The sequence below is a fragment of the Microtus pennsylvanicus genome, chromosome 6, assembly GCF_037038515.1.
Source record: "Microtus pennsylvanicus isolate mMicPen1 chromosome 6, mMicPen1.hap1, whole genome shotgun sequence".
Taxonomy (NCBI): domain Eukaryota; kingdom Metazoa; phylum Chordata; class Mammalia; order Rodentia; family Cricetidae; genus Microtus; species Microtus pennsylvanicus.
In genome coordinates this window covers 125,391,911-125,408,827 of record NC_134584.1, presented here as the reverse complement: position 1 = coordinate 125,408,827, position 16,917 = coordinate 125,391,911, and the positions used below count along the sequence as shown (strand labels likewise).

General features: G+C 47.7%; 1 protein-coding gene across 3 annotated transcripts in view; it reads right to left on the bottom strand.

The window, feature by feature from the left end:
- Positions 1-16,917, bottom strand: part of Slc35f3 (solute carrier family 35 member F3) — a 229,594-nt gene that overhangs the window by 203,320 nt on the left and 9,357 nt on the right. The window lies entirely within an intron of this gene.

The following is a 16,917-nucleotide window of genomic DNA, read 5'->3' as shown; positions in this document are numbered from 1 at the left end:
AGCACTTCAGGAATATTTCACTTGCCGCCCCTCTTGAGGGACTCTGGGAGCGAGGCTCTTTACTATTCTTATTGCTGTGATGGGCTTACACAACAGGAAGCTACATAAAAGAGGAAGGATTTCTTTCAGTTTGGAGTTTGAGGGTAGAATTCACTGTCGTCTGGAAGGTAGTGTTGTGTGGCCATTTCCTCCTAACTGGAACACTTTCCTGCAGGGAGGAGAGAATGTAGGAGTGTCACAGGGCTCAGGACTCTAGAAAGTTAGAAGACCCACAAGACTGCTTCCTGGGGTTACACAAGAGTGATGATATTGGGTGGAGGGGACTCTCTAGTTGTCTGAACCATCTAGACCTGTGTGTGAGTGCTCCATGGAGGCTGCTTTTCCAAGGTATTACCTTTGATCCTCGAGCCTGGAACTGACCCCGTACCCATGATATGGCCACTTTCAGTCCACCTACTTAGACTTGAGTGGATTTGTTTCAATGGCCCGTTATTGGCACCCTATCTGGGGTGAGCAGACATTTGTCCATATATGGAGCAGCTCATGATTATGGTGGTTGAAATGCATGATTGTTCATTCACATCGTAGTGGACCAGGATCCAAAGATGGGAAAGGAAGCAAGCCTGGCTTACAAACTCCAAGGCTCAGCCTTTAGAGAACTACTCCCTCCCTCTAGACCCTACCTCCCAAAGGCTCTACAGTCCCCCCAGACTGTCACCAGCTGGAGATCAAGTGTTCTAACCCAAGACACTGACCTTGGCGTCACCCTAGCTTCCCGGAGGAAACAGTCTTTGGGAGTACACAGTGACGGGATTTATAAGGAAGGAATGGAGGCTGATCTAATCCAGCATGGAAGGCTGGGAGCCAGTGGCACTCCACAGCAAACAAGGTGGGACAGGACGAGATGAGCTCCTCTGCCAGCAGGCTCTGGCAGAGCAGAGAGCCATCTGCCAGCAAGTTTGGGAGGATTTCTGTCCAGTGGGACACAGGAGCAGATGATGGGCAAGGTCTTTTCCAAGTGCAAACTCTGAAAGTGACACAGGGGTTCACTGACGCACGGGTGGGGCAGGGTGGAACTCTGCTGGAAAACACAGACGACAAAGACAGCAATCTAATTGCCGCACCTCGGGGCCACAGGGAGCCCTGTCTCGTTCTGTCATCTCCTGGCAAGGTAGTGGAGCAAAGCACTTGATCCTAGAGGAGGCAGGCACAGCGCAGCTGCTCATTTGCGAAGGGAAGAGGGCGGAGGGCACTGGGACAAGGAGGCTGCGTGTGCCAAGCGAGGATCACATGCTGACAAAACCGCGGGGCTGAGCTGCGTTGGGTGAGCTTGTTCAGTCGCCAGCCTTAGGGGTGACTCTTTAGGAGGAAGACTACAGAAAGGCACAGAGGAGACAGACGGTGTGTATTCTGTCCCCAGAAAGATGTCACCACCCAAGCATGGGATGCAGCACACAGCACAGTACAATGAGCACATCAATCCAGGTCTTAGCTGACGAGATAAAATCAGAATATTCAGGGTAGACTGGATCAGTATTTTTTAAAATGTCCTGATGACACTCAGGTAATCTCCAGAGTTGAGAAAGAACATGGACCTAGTCTCAGCTCTGCCTTCAACTAAACAATCGTGTGTGTGTGTGTGTGTGTGTGTGTGTGTGTGTGTGTGTGTGTGTTTGGCTGTGTGAGGACGCCTGCATATGTGTGCATGTAGAGGCCAAAGGTCAGCTTCAGGTGTCACTCCTCAGGCATGATTCACCTCGTTTTGGTGACAGGGTCTTTAGCTGTCTTGGGGCTCACTCAGTAGGTTAGGCTTGCTGGTCACCAATGCCCAGGATTCTTTCCCTGTCTCTGCCCACCTTGTGCTGAGTTTGCCAACACACTGCGTCGTTCATGTGGGCTCTGGGACTCAACCGTGGATCTTCATGAGTGCAGGGCAAACACTTTCCCAAATGAGCTATCATCCCAGGCCTCAGCTAAGCAGTCTTGGTCCAGTCTCTTAACCTCCTTGAAAACTAAATGTAACTCTAAATGGAGAACCACACGGTGCCAAGGTTTCCTCCGGCAAGAACTGTTCTGTTGTTTCACGAGCGTTTCAAAGCTTGTCGTTATTCTGCCCATTTGGGGGGCAAGCCTGACTGATGTCCAGAGTGCTGAACAGGGAGACAGACACAGAACTCATCAGCTTCTTGGTGTAGCCTGCGATTTAAAATTACAGCATTTCTTTTCTCCTTCTTATTGTGGATTGCCAATCCTCTCTCTTCCTTCTTCCTTTGGGCTTGGAGGAAATGAAAAGGCCTTTGGGGAGGCATTTCCATTTTGCATACTTATTACATTTTCTTTTTCTTTTCTGCAGTAGCTGTGGTTAAGGGCAAAAAGTCATTAAGTGTTTTGAACTATCCTGCTGTCAAAGTATTTGTTCCTGGAGCTCCTGATAAGACTAAGCTGCCGCCTTTAGAAACCAAAAAGGAACCCAAGTCAATGATGAGTGACATCGGTGTACACCTGCTGTACAGGGCTGCACATCTGGGAATGAGTCGAGTGATTAGAAAACACACGGGCAAATTCCGCTAACACAGGTCTTATGTCTCTGGGGTCTCTAGGGAGAGGAGGCAAAATGGAAAGTCAATCATTCTCCCTGAACAAAAGCTTTTCATAATTTCTCTTTCTTTTCATGATCATTTCCACAGTTCAAAAAGCAAATAATAATCATATAAATAGTAGTTTGAAATGTTTTTGTAATTTCTACCATGGAAAAAAGGTTACGTTTTGGGGCAGCAGCTCACATGTTTGTTTAATACTCAGAGGTCATGTCAAACTTCAGGAAGGTCAGAGGACTCACTCGCGTTTCCTTGTTTCATAATCTGTGACTTGGGATGGGCCTTGAACTCTTTCCTACAGTCCCAAGAGCATGGCTTTCATTGGGTCATGTGGCATAGCCAGTGAGCGCCATTTGGCAACATACAGCTTAACCACATTTGATATTGTATTGAGATTTCACTATTTATTATTAGCCTGTATATGTCAGGGAGAGGGAAGGAGAGAAAGATGTTTGTGACTTGTTGCTGTGTGTGTGAACACACACTTGCTATGGTGCATGTGTGGAGTTCGGAGGACAACTTTTGGGAGTCAGTTCTCTCCTCCAAATATAGATTCCAGAGATCAAACTCAGGTCCTCAGGCTCCTACTACAAATGTGCTCACTCACCCACCCATCCCACAGGGCCTTGATCTTACATAGCTGCAAACATACATTCTGTCTCAGTTGCTTCCTCACAGTGACTGAACACCGGACAGGAGCAACTCAAGGAGGGGAGCATTTACCTTGGCTCACAGTCTGGGATGGTACAGTCTGCCATGGAGGAGCTCACCCTTGGCTTGCAGTCTGGGATGGTACAGTCTGTCATGGAGGAGCTCACCCTTGGCTTGCAGTCTGGGATGGTACAGTCCATCATGGAGGAGCTCACAGTGGCTTGGGACTCCTCACATCTTATTAGAACAGGAAGCAGACAGTGCAGGCCAGAAGTGGGGCTGGGCTATCACCCTCAAAGGTGACATATTCCATTAGCCCAATCTCCCATCCTAAAGGTTCACAATGTCCCAAAGCAGGTCTACCAGCTGGGGACCCTGTGTTTAAAACATGGGCCTGTGAAGGACATGGCAGAGTTAAAGCATCATGTTTTCTCATGACCCTCACCACACGTCATCCTCTTCCTGGATGCTCCTCACTCTTTCTCAAGACTCATAAGGTCTCTGTGTCGAAATGGACATCAAGCATCACCTAGATGAACCGCAGACTCCCCATAAAGCCTGGCTGGACTTGGTCCCACAGTCATGAGTATGCCCGTTCATGCATTTGTTCAACGATCTTTGTCCACACATCTCTTCTGATGGACTAAAGAAGTAGGAAAGAGATAAACATGGCCGTCCTGGGGAATCTTGTCTACTGGGAGGGAAGCGGCAGGTGATCCAATCTGTGTCCCTAGCATCCAGGAGACACTGGACGGACTACCTTGAGTTGACAGCTGCTATTTATGGCTTCATCTTCAGGTGGGACAATGGGGGGGGGGATGCACAGTCAGAATCTCAGCTGGGAGGAACACTGCTCTGTAGGGACGGAGCTTTGCCCGTGTATCTAGAAGGGCCCTCCTGACACAGAGTTCTCACTGTCTGGAACCAGGCCATGTGGCGGCCCCTGCCAGAAGGGATGCTTGGGACTGCTTTCCAGTACTTGAGTTGACAGGAAATCAGGTCAGCAACAAAGGCCTTTCTATATCTTCAGACTCTCCACAGTATCTTCTGCTGGCTATGCTCCTTCCCTGGCATGTCACCCAGCATGGCTGGCCATCTTGTCTTTGTTGCCCTGTTCCTACATGTCCCACTGCTGGAATGTCAGTGTCTCTCTGTGGAAGAGTTGCACGCACACAGTCATTCCTGCCGAGGGACGGTGGGTCTGTGGCCTTGGCGACTGGATGGATGTGGTGTTTTCAGTCTGGGCTACATCTTGCTGTTGGATGACACTTTAATTTTTTTTTTCTTTTTCAGATTAAGGAGATGAAATAGTCAGTAAAGTGCTTGCTTTGCAAGGACAAGGACCTGTGTTGGATCACCGGAACCTATTTAGAAGCTGGATGTGGTAGCCCATGAATGTAATCATGAAAAAGGCAGAGACAGGCAGATCCCTGGAGCACACTGGCCAGATGGCCTGGCCTGCCTGGTGATGTTCCAGGCCAGTGTGAGATTCTGTCTCAGATAAACGTGGAGGGTTCCTGAGGACCAACACCTGAGGCTGTCCTCTGACCTCCACATGTGCATACGAATACATGCGTGCAGGCACCCCACACAAACACGCACGCACGCACACGCACACTTGAACTCTGGGCACACACATTTCTGCTTGCTGTGCCTTTCCTCTTGGGCTTGGCTCTTACTTTCACCTTCTTTCCTCCATTCTGCAATCCATCATGCTCAAAGGACTCCTCTGACATCTGTTTTTCCCTATCACCTGAAGACTCAAATGTCCCCCTGCGTGGTATGGGTGACCCCCTTTCTCCATCTCACCCCTGCAGAGATGGTTGGTTGTTAGCCAGGTGCCTTCAGCCAGGACTGTGGAATGCCTCCCTCTCCTCGCAAGGGGGGGGGGGGGAACCATGGGGATTGTGTTGGTCACTGCCATGCTCTGGAGTGAGAGGGGAAGACATGGCCACTTGTGTGTCTCCCCAGTCTGTCACCTGCCCACACTGATAACTCTAGGACTCACTCGGGCTCACTCTCAGAAGACTTCTTTATTTTCTCCCCAGTTCTCAGACCCTGTAAACTCAAAGCTGCTGCTGCACCGCCCTGCTTATTCCACACCGCGCCCCTTTTTAAATTTTAAGCCACTCCTCATTCCTCTTCCCCTCATCCAGTCTGCGAGGATTCAAACAGTGCTGTCTCCTTCTTCGTGTTTCTCATATCTGCTCTGTTCTTGGTGGCCCCGTCCCACCAGCACCTTAAATATTTTTTCTGTTTTTCAAGACAGGTTTTTTTCTGTGTTGCCCTGGCTGTCTTGGAACTCACTTTGTAGACCAGGCTGGCCTTGAACTCGCAGAGATCTGCCTGCCTCTGCCTCCTGAGTGCTGGGATTAAAGGTGTGCACCACAACTGACTGGCCACCATCACCTATTTCAGGCCATCATGCCCATTTTTCTCCTGTCTGATGTCCCCACGGTTTTCCAGTTTATCTCTCAGGATCTGATTACTCTCTGTTTTTGATCTCGCTTTCCATAAAGCTCCCACAGTACTACTCCGAGGTTCTGTCTCCATACTAACTCAGACATTTTAATGACTGCACATCATTTCTGGGCCAGAGGACAAAGTCTTCCATTTGAGTCAAAGCCCTTGATTTTAAAGATGGTGACATAAAGCCAATTGTCTTCCCTTATCTTGGAATTTGTCCCAAAGCATCAAAAGCAAATAGAAGGAAATGCCACATTTGGTGAAACTCAAGAATTAAAAATCCACAGTTCTCAAATAAGTAGAAAGCCCTAGACATCACTGGTAAACAAACAGGTACCCTTGAGAAGGGAAGGAGGACATGAGGAGGACCACACAGCCAACTGGGCATGCCAGAGCCAAAATTCACTTGCGAACACATAAAGCCTGATGCCTCCTTCAACTCAGTGAGAGCACAGCAGCCCGACCAAGCATCAGGGGTCACCTCAGAGCTCCGCCCTTTCCCTCCCTCCCTCTTCCTTTCTCTGCCCCTCCTCTCTCCCTCCTTCCCTTCCTCCTTTCCTCCCCATCAGGGACTCTCCATGAATCTTACCCTACTCTTAGGTAGCATATTTAATCTTTTTAAATGTTTACTCTATTAAAAAGTTCAAACAAAAATCAGGCCATTGGCAAAGTCAGTGGTTGATCTGACTCAGTTGGAGTTCTGCCTGTTTGATGGAGCATAGACCCTGGTTTTGTGGAGCAACAAAGGCGCCTGACCAAGGGACTCTCCGCTTCAGAAGCCCCTGGACCGCAGCTTCAGCAGCTGATGCTGGGAGTGCGGGCACAGAGGCTGCCTTGCTATCCTGCTGCCCTGCTTCCTGCCTTGCAGCCTCCTTCGCGCTATAGGCATCCTGTGGTGACCTCCTTACTCTGACTAGCCGAGAGAACCCACAGCTGCCCAGGAGGCATCGTATATGCAGTGTCACGCTGTCCCTGCTGCAGCGAGGGCTTAAGAGACTCTGAAAACCCATTTCCGACACTCACAGTGGCTGTGCTCTGGTCCCAGAGGGGAGGCTTCTGACTTTCCAAGTGTACCCTGCAATGTGCGCCCTGAGAGATAAGCGAAAATCGCAGAACCCTTGTCCGGGTGCAATGGGGAATTTGGAAAAACATTTTTCCGAGTCCCTCTTTCAAACTATTTTTCCTCAGGAGCCCAAGACATCACCACATGGGAACATTGCTGGCCTTGCTACTTATTTCTTCAGCATGTGCTCTGAAAGGGAGGCCCACTTCCGGTCCATCATCTGACTGAACAATTTTTGCTTTTGTTTCCTGTTGAGTCAGAGTCTAGAGGCACACAGTGGACTGCCGGGCATGCTCTGTGAACAAGGCTGCTGACAGTCTGGCCTTGGGGTGGGCGGTGCAAAGACCATTTAAATAGCTGTGTCTTTTCTTCAAACATAGCTCACTGGCCAGCCGTCAGTACTGACCTCAAATCACCCATTCCCATCTACCACGGGTCCCACACCTATACAAACCAAAGGAAAACTCTCTTCCAAGTCAGTTAGTGACCTGAGTTTGATCCCCAGAGCCTTTATAAGAGAGGTGGAGACAGCGGCTCACTGACCAGCCAGTGTAGTTGAGACTTTGGCTCAACAAATAAGGTTGTTGAGCTTGCTTGCTTCCATAGGTGATTCATTCTCTCTCTCTCTCTCTCTCTCTCTCTCTCTCTCTCTCTCTCTCTCTCTCTCTCTCTCACACACACACACACACACACACACACACACTTCTGTTATGAATTTTCAATTATTAGCAGAACCATAAAAATCCCACTATTTTGGTTAGGGGGTCACTATGTCTGTGAGGAAACACACCACGACCGAAAAGCAGACTGGGAAGGAAAGGATTTATTTAGCTTATACTTCTATAGTCATCATCGAAGAAGTCAACACAGGAACTTAAATAGGGCAGGAACTGATGTAGAGGCCATGGAGGGGTGCTGCTTACTGGCTTGCTTCCCATGGCTTGCTCAGCCTTCTTTCTTATAGAACCCCGGACCACCAGTCCTGGGGTGGCACCACCCACAATGGCCCTCCCATCAACAACTAAGAAAGCGCCTTACAGCTGGATATTTTGGAGGAATTTTCTCACTTAAGGTTTCCTCCTTTCAGATGATTCTAGTTTCTGTGTCAAGTTGACATAAGACTAGCCAGCACACCTTCCTTTACCTGCTATATAGTGTCTATCCTCCAACACAAAGCCAAATGCCTTGTAGGGTATAGAATGGTCAATCATTAATCTTCCAGCTCTGTGCTGCCGATAGGGGCGTGTTCTGGTAGCCCCATCTAGTTAAGGAACTCTGCATAGCCCTTCTGTCCCTACCGCAGTGCTAACAGCGTACTCTACCATTAACCAGACAGACATTAACCATTAACCAGGGAACTTCTTGCACCTGGTGTAACTTGTGTCTGCTTCTGGAATGAGGGACCCTTTGTGTACGCCTATAGTTTCTGAGGTCTTCTTGGCCACTTTTCATAGTCTTTTCCCACTGGGACAATCGTTTGCATGAGAGTTTCTTTCAGTTCCAGGCCGGCCTGGGCTACAGAGTGAGACTCTGGTTCAAAAACGCAAAGCAGAACCAAATAAGCCCAGAGTAACATTCTTGCTAAAAGCTTTTTACCACGGGGCACCCCAAGAGACACAAGGAAGCCATCAGAGGGGATGGAAAAGCTTCTCTTCACTGTGGTGACAGTTTCACAGCAACATCTGCTCAAACTCATCCAAGTGCACATAGGAATCGTGTGCCGAGCTTTCCGATTCAACGGAATCAATTTTTTTTTTAATGTAGTTTCTGGAGGATTGTGAAAGTGAGGCCAGCCTGGACTACTTACATATCAAGACCTTCACATAAGAAACAAAAAGCAATTAGCCTCATGGGTTAGCTAGCAGCAGTCCCAAAGATAATGGCGAATGAAATCATCCCCTCGCTGTAATATGGAAAGGTGATTCCCTGGCAGGCATTGAGCATTCGACTCGTAGACTAACTGATTTTAAAGTCTCATCAAAATGTATCCGATGGATCCCACAAACATGCCGGCACTGTTCCAGATGCCGGAGGCACTGCCAGGTTCTGTCCTTCCGGAGATCTCCCTAACTTATCCTGCTGTCATGGGATGGCATCACGTTAAATCAATGATCATTTAGGCGCAGTTGAAAATACGAGTCCATGTGCCTGCTCCTGTGGCAAAGTTAGCGTAAGACGACATCAGTGCGGGTAAAGCAGGCTTCTTGCAAAGGGTCCTAATGTACCTTGGAGAATGATGACCGTATCACTACAGTCATGATGGGTGGAAATACCATAGTTACAGAAACAGGGGAAAGACAGTCTCTGGGGACTCAGCACCCTAGTTACCTCCATATAAGGTGTGTGGAAAGAGAACAGTTTGCCTCCCAGACGATTTCAGCTGCCTACGCTAAATGGAAGACAGCAAGCCAGTGTTCCTGGAGACTGGAGGGAAAAACGGAAGATAAATCTGTGTCCAGTAGGTAAGGGGCTCGGGAAGAGTGAACTGTGGAGTGAGGGTTGCTCACTAGTGACGCCCATTTGCAAGTCCTTTGACCAGTAATTACATCTCTGAGAACCCATCTCACAGAAGAAAACTGAAGACAAACCGACAAGATAACACACATTTGTTCCCTGCTTCTAGGTTCACAGTGACCGAGCGATGTAACCGGCTCAGGAGAATGGGTAAAGAAAATGCGGTACACGTGAGTGCATACATTTGCATACACATGCACAAGGGCATACATTTGCATACACACAGTGAAGTTTTACTCAGCCATAAAGGAGAATGAAATTCTGTCATTTATAGGAAAATGGGCGGAGATGGAGACCACTGTTAGGTGAAATGAGCCAGACTCAGTATCTTAAGCCTCATGTTTTCCCTCATATACAGAATCAAGATTTAAGTGTGTGAGGGGTGGGGGGACATGAAGGTAGAGAGGGCGCTTTGAAAGCAGAGGAAGGACAAGGAAGGGCAACACGTATGACATGCCAACAGAGGGGACACGATTCGGGGGGAAGGACAGTCAAAGGGGTCAGCAGGGGGTGTGACAGGGCAGCGGGCACCAATAAAAACAAGGTTCGAGGCCCTGAATCTTGACACATTTTTGTGTATTTAGGGCACAGGAGGCTAAGCCAGCTGGTGATGGACTAAAAGTCTAAACTGTCAGGGAAGTAGATTTCCTTCATGAAAAGAAGGAAGATTACACAATGCACAGGCTGTTTAAGAACAGTGACTTGGTTGGGGTTAGGAGGGAAGTAGAGGCAGGGCTTCTGTAGGCCTGGCTGTGTGGATCTTCACTGTCAGCCTGGTGGGTTTTAGAAGGACTAGAAAGTGCACCTTTAGGTGAGACTGTGAGGGTATTTCCAAAGAGACTTAACTGAGGAAGGGAAAGCCTGCGTGAACGCGGGCAGCGGCATCCCATGAGCTGGGTCCTGGACTAAATAATAAAGAGAGAGTGAGCTGAGCACCAGAGTTCAACTCTCTCTGTTTCCTGTCTGTGGGTGAGGTGTGCCCAGCCGCCTTGTGCTCCTGCCGCCACGCCTTCCCCACCGGGATGGACCGCAGCCTCAAACTGAGAGCCCCCCATAAGCCTTCCTCCCTGAAGCTGCTGCTATTGTGTGTTTCATCACAGCAACAAGGACAGTACCGTGGTCCTTCCTACATGGGGCAGCAGTTCTTGGCTGCTGGCTCGTGGGTGGGCTGAACTTGAACTCATTTTCTCCTTGGGACAGAGGTCAGAGTCATGCCATTCTCCCGAATTTTTTTTTCTGAATTCGGATATAGTAACCTGAGCTAAATACATACAGCAAGCCTGAACTATGCTACTCCATGACTGGAACGATGACGGTTTCATTTTGAAGGTGTTTCCCATGGCCAAGAGGCTTGGCATCTATTGCTTAAATTTACCAAGTATTGAACTATTGCCAAGACTTTCTGTGAATTCTTTGATCTGTCTGCTGACACTTGCTTGTGCAGACTGTTGGAAAGTGCATCACAGACCCGACACCAATCCCTTACTGTTAAGAATGAGGAGCACCTTCCTTTATCCCAATCCTCCTTTTTCCCCAAGTTCCCCAATTCCTCCCCTTCTCCCTTTTCTCTCCCCATCTCCCCTTACCCCCATCCCACCCCACCCCCAAGATCTCAATTTTCTCCCCGGCAACTTTGTCTACTTCCCATAGCCAAGAGGATAACTATATGTTTTTCCTTGGGTTCCCCTTCTTACTTAGCTTCTTTAGGATCACCAATTGTAGGCTCCGTGTCCCTTATTTATGACTAGAAACCAATTATGAGTGAGTACATCCCATATTCATCTTTTTGGGTCTGGGTTACTTCACTCAGGATAGTGTTTTCTATTTCCATCCATTTGCATGCAAAATTCGAGAAGTCATTGTTTTTTACCGCAGCATAGTACTCTAATGTGTAGATATTCCACACTTTCTTCATCCATTCTTCCATTGAAGGGCATCTAGGTTGTTTCCAGGTTCTGGCTATTACAAATAATACTGCTAAGAGCACGGAAGCACAATTCTTAGTTAAGGGAGCCACCTTAGGGTTGGCAAGAGACTTGAACCTAGAGTGGCTCCCAGGTGCCCAAGCCGAGGTCCCCAGTTAATTCCTTGGGCAGCTGGGGATAGGGAACCTGAAATGACCCTATCCTATAGCAATACTGACAAATATCTTGCATATCATCATAGAACCTTCATCTGGTGATGGATGGAGATAGAGACAGAGACCCACACTGGAGCACTGGACTGAGTTCCCAAGGTCCCAATGAGGAGCAGAAGGAGGGAGAACAAGAGCAAAGAAGTCGGGACCACGAGGGGTGCACCCACCCACTGAGACAGTGGAGCTGATCTATTGGGAGCTCACCAAGGCCAGCTGGACTGTGACTGAAAAAGCATGGGATAAAACTGGACTCTCTGAACATGGCGAACAATGGGAGCTGATGAGACGCCAAGGACAATGGCATGGGGTTTTGATCCTACGTAATGTGCTGGCTTTGTGGGAGCCTAGCCAGTTTGGATGTTCACCTTCCTAGATATGGATGGAGGGGGGAGGACCTAGGACTTACCACAGGGCAGGGAACCCTGACTGCTCTTTGGACTGGAGAGGGAGGGGGAAAGGAATGGGGGGAGGGGGAGAAGGGTGGGAGGAGGGGGAGAAGGGTGGGAGGAGGGGGAGGGAAATGGGAGGCTGGGAGGAGGTGGAAACTTGTTTTTTTTCTCATTTTCTCAATTAAAAAAAAGATTAAAAAAAAAAAAAGAATGAGGAGCACCTCCCTTAAAACCACACTAGGGGTTATGAAGCCTAAGAAGATGGCCCTAATAAAAATAATCCCATAAGCTGCAGCAAGCAACTATTATAAATTGCCTCCAAGATGGATTTTTTAAAATAGTTCCCTGAAAGCTAGCCACCCATCCAACGTCACATAGAAAAGGAGACAGCCCTTTTACACACAGAAGCCTGGAAAAGAGACCTCATGGTCTGCAAGACAATCATTTTATTACTTCCTGGCCTCTTATCTGGCTTCAGGTGGCCAAGGGATCACAGCACCTAAGTCACCTCCTCTGTATAGAAAAGTCCAAAGCTGTGCTGAAATTGAGGGCATGACTAGGTCATGATTCCAGTGACTTTTAGACCCCTTGATGGCCAGGATAAGCAGGTATCTCCCCAGAAACAGAGCTGTCCTATGGATCCAGGCTTCACACGCTCCTCACAAAGAACAGAAAAAGAGGCAGACAATCAGGAAGACGGAAGCCCGATGAACGACATTCCCGTGAGCCTGCCGTAGTCTGTGCTGGCACTCAGCCAAGTCTTCCGGTCCCAGATACACACACCTGTAGAGAAGGAACCCCGGGATGAACTAAAGCAAGGATCTGCCAATCTGAGATGCTTGGGTTTGGAAGATACACGAACACAGAGGTGCATCAGAAATGCCGCTGCCATCAAGTCCCATGGGCTGGAGAACTGCTACTGTTCTTAGGCCACCAGTGAGAATCACTTCAAGGACCACATCGCTGGACTTGAGGACTCTCACCTAAAGGAACTGTAGAGAGTATGAATACAGACAGGGTGTACAACTGCCCCGGTGAGAACGTGGGTGCTGGGAGTGTATCACAACCTGTTTGAATTCTAGTTGGTGTTCTTGCGAACAGACCCCCAGTCAGAGAAGAAACAAGTCTCAGCTAGCTTCTTGGGCTCTGCAAAGGCGATGGAATGCCCACAGCCGAAAACATCAGCAAAGAAAATGGAGCTTAATTTCGTTGACCCAGTCAAGAATCTTTGCTGCTGTATAATTTCATGAGAAAGAGAAAGATGCTTGATCTTTGGGCTCTACCAACAAATTAGAATCCTGGTTGCGGCATAAGAAAGAAAGTCTACAGAAGCAGCGAGAAAATGAGTTCACTGAAGCTTAAACTTCCACTTGTGATGGGGATGTTGGCGGGGCTCTAGGCGAGTCTTAGAGCTTGATCCGTGGGATGGGTGGAGAATTGAACCCTGAAGAAAGACAGAAGACCAAGTGGAGGAAGGAAGGGATGGGAAGGGCCCTAAAATTGGAAGTCTGCTAAGTAGACTCTGGCTTGGCTGGTTCTCGCTTTCCCTATTTGTTCTTAGATATCCACCCCCTTGCCTTTCTGTTATCTGTCCTTAAATCTCTTCTGGGAACAAGAAGCTGTTATGTCAGGGAACCCGCTGGCCTTCCCTGTCTGCCTGTGTCCCTCTAACACAGAGGTTCTCAACCTTCCTAATGTGGTGACCTTTTAATACACTTTCTCATGTTGCTACTTCATACCTGTGATTTTGCTACTTTTGTGAATTGTAGTGTAAATATCTGTGTTTTCCAATGGTCTTAAGCAACTCCCGTGAAAGGATTATTCGGCCCCCAAGGGGTTGTGAATCACAGGTTGAGAATCACTGCTCTAACACTTTCACACGCTGAGTCTAACTAGTTAGGATGGTCTACACAAGAGAGCATCAAGTAGTATGTTTTACATACTGCAGCAATTAGTCTGTGGTTGGTCAGTGTTGATGCAAATTAACCCCAAGATATTTAGGGAAATGTATATATGTAGGCATGTAGTACACTTGTGAGATGACTCAAGACAAGAAAAAAGGGTATAGGAACCAATGCAATTTACAGATTGAGTTGAGTGACCGTACCTCATGTGCAGCCCTGCTGACCTGAGGAATAGGTGGATTATTACCCTGAAGAAGCAGCGGGATTCTTTAGTGACCGAAGAAATGAATAATGATGAATGACAGACAGATCTGTGAGTTAGTGGGCATGCATTTATAAATAAAAGGGTGCGTATGTGCTGCTACTTTATCTGCTTTGAGAGGATTCACGAAAGAATCCCAGCCCCCTAGAAATGTCTGGAATGCTATGCGGTCATTTTTCTAAGTTGCCTCCTGGCTCATAGACTTCTCAGCAACAATATCAAGAAATGGTGCTGAAGGGGCCAGGCAGAAAGTGTGTGTGTGAGTTTTCTGTTGGTGTAACAAATACCCGAGAAAAAAACCCAAGAAAAAAAAATGTCTTAAGGGAGGAAAGATTCCCACTGGCTCACAGTTTTAGAGGTTTGAGGTCCATGCTTGGCTGCCCCATTATGTTTAGACTGTTGGCAAGGCAGAAACATTGTTGCAGAAAGGCCTTGGGGAAAGCATTTCTCTTCCTGGTAGACATGAGGAAGAGAGAAGGAAGGGTCCCCAGATAAAACCTGCCCTTTCATGCAGTGCCCTCCTCCCGTTAGGCTCTACCTCTTGGCTTCCTGACCCTGGCTATGGTGTCATCAAACAGTAAACCTATCAGTAGATTAGTCCAACCATGGATGGAATCAGAGCCCTCATGATCGTTTGTAAAAGGCCCCCTGAGCTGATGGACAAACAAGTCTTGGAACACAGGTGCCTCGAGGGAACATTTTACACTCAGCACAGCAGGAAATACCCCTTTCTTCTTCTGACCAAACACCAAAACTCCTCAGATGTCTTCTGAGTTAACCACTAGATAAACGTTGTCTACGACAGAGCTAACACATTTATGCATATGTAGAACCACATTTCCTGAGGTGTTAAGAAGAAATTCTAGGTGCTGGAGAGGTGGCTCAATGGTTAAGAACACTGGCTGCTCTTGCAGAGGATCTGGGTTTGGTTCCCAGCACCCAATCTACAGCTCCCAACCCTCTATAATTCCATTCCAGAGGATTCTTCTGGCTTCTAAGGACACTGTATGCAAATGGGGTGAACAGAAATATGTTCGGGCAGAACACCCACATATAAAATAAAACAGATAAATCTTTTAAAAAAGATTAAATTCCAACGACTTAAATATTTTATATGCACTCATATATATCTACTGCATAAAATCAGATAACCTTTGAAATATTTCTATGTTCAATATTTGATAAATTGCTGACAGAGTGAAACAGTTTGGATAAGCTCTTGAAGTTTGTTATTCTGGTTTACAATATTTACATAATCTTCAAGACATTTCTTGAGGCAGCCCTGTGTGTGTGTGTGTGCGTGTATGTGTGCCCACATGTGTATGTGAGAATGTGTGTGTGTCCTCATTTGCATGTGTATATGGGTGTGACCCACCTGTGCATGCGTTCCCCCACATGAGCATATGTGTATATGTGCATGAGGAGTCTAGGGGTTGACACTGGATGTCATTCTCATGTATGTGGGTGTGACCCACCCGTGCATGCGTTCCCCCACATGAGCATATGTGTATATGTGCATGAGGAGTCTAGGGGTTGACACTGGATGTCATTCTCATGTATGTGGGTGTGACCCACCTGTGCATGCGTTCCCCCACATGAGCATATGTGTATATGTGCATGAGGAGTCTAGGGGTTGACACTGGATGTCATTCTCACGCTTGTGCAGCAAACAGTTTACCAACCAAGCCATCTTCTCAACCCTCTTTGGTGAGTTTTGGATAGACAGAGAAGAAGGAGGAGAAGAACAAGGAGGAGGAAAACAAGGAGGAGGAACAGGGGAGGAGGAGGAGGAGGAGGAGGAGGAGGAGGAGGAGAAAGTCATTCCTTGGTATTGAATGATAATACAATGATCACCCATCATAAAAAATGTTTATTAAGCTCTCTCTCTCACACACAGCATGGACAGAATGCTGCCCAAACTCAACTCTTTTATACCTACAATCATAATTGCATCTACTCTTAAAAAGAAGATGGAAGCCCCGGGCGGTGGTGGCGCACGCCTTTAATCCCAGCACTTGGGAGGCAGAGGCAGGCGGATCTCTGTGAGTTCGAGACCAACCTGGTCTACAAGAGCTAGTTCCAGGACAGGCTCCAAAGCTACAGAGAAACCGTGTCTCGAAAAACCAAAAAAAAAAAAGATGGAATTTTATGTATGTATTGAAAGTGGGCGATCTCATTTTCTAAAATGAGAACCCTAAAACCTGAGCTGACATGCGCTAGGAAGCACTTTCCTCCCTACCCTGAATAAAACTTTTAGGACATACCAGATTTTTATAGACTCTATTATTTCCAGTAGATAGCGGAGAGGATAAAAATAATTTCCGAGCAGATTCGGATCCAGTCCTGTATCGGAGATGACACACACCACACTGACTGGGAGAAGATCTGAATGTCACAGGAAAACATTTGTCAAACCAGAAAACTGTCTGAGACGTTACACTGAATACGCAGCTCAGCACCCAGGAGTCCCACACAGCCTGTAGCCTTCCGGGCTACAAACTGTCTTAGTGGAAGCCTGCATCCCCTGCAGAACCATGCGGCGAAACCACCTCATTTGCAGCCATGCCCTAGGCGGTTGTTCAGAGGTTTGCTACCATCATTCACCCAAATAACTCATATTTTTGGAGATGGGACTAGTAAACCTTTAATCTGGGCCACACCTTCTGCTGGCAGCCTATACAAAGGACATGGAAGAAGGAAGCTTGCTCTCACTGGCAAGTCCGCTCTTTCACGGGCATCAGCGCCTATTTCTTTGGGATTCCAGCACATACTGAAGATCAGATGAGACATCCAGCCTCGTGGACTGAACAACTACTGGATTCTTGGACCTTCTGTTGGTAGACAGCCACCGTTGGGCTAGCTGGACCACAGCCGGCAACCCATTCTAATAAATCCCCATGTCTGTATGTATAGATTCATTCCATAAGTTCTATT